Below are 736 nucleotides of genomic sequence, written 5' to 3'. Positions count from 1 at the left end.
CATGAGGGTTCACAGCCTGGCTAGCAGAGCTAGATTGTATTTTAGACTGTGTCGAAGGCTGGACATCCTTGTGCTGTCAGCAACCTGTACAAACTTATGGGATTGCCTTGCCACTTTATGCCATGCAAAGTAAAAACTACAGCACAGAAAGAGGTGTAAATGAAAGATGGAGTAAGAAAATACTGCTAGCTCTTTGATGTTTTTCCATTTCTAAATTCCAAAGCTCTCTGAGATAAAAGTTTATTTTTCTTGTGTTTTGTAAAATATTCTTGAATTTTTATAATAAATTCTTCCATTTTGCTTAAGGTAATTCAAGCTCATTCCTGACACTTGAAAGCAGAAAATTGTAATTAGTTACATAAATACTGGTTTTAAAGTAATGTCTTAGGAATCACTGGCAGATTCTATAAAATTCTGGCAATAATCTATATTCAGTTGACATTTGAATACACCAACATGCCTTCCTTTTATTGCTAGATTGATCTTGGCTTCAGAGGCTGACAAATTCTTCAGTGAACCTAAAGGATTGCCTTCAGTTGTATCCAGAATTAATTTATTTTGCATTCACTTCCTATGCATAATGAGCTCCTCAGGCTGGACTATAAACTGTGTTGTTTGACATAAAATGCCTTTTCCTTCACTGGAACAGTTTGTAAATACAGAATAGGAAAGGTGGTAAAGAAGGAATCAAAAGTTATATAAAAACAGTGTAATGACGTGAAGGCAAAAAAAGAAA

This window comes from Kogia breviceps, chromosome 6, assembly GCF_026419965.1.
Source record: "Kogia breviceps isolate mKogBre1 chromosome 6, mKogBre1 haplotype 1, whole genome shotgun sequence".
NCBI lineage: Eukaryota > Metazoa > Chordata > Mammalia > Artiodactyla > Physeteridae > Kogia > Kogia breviceps.
Note: the sequence above shows the minus strand (reverse complement) of the source record.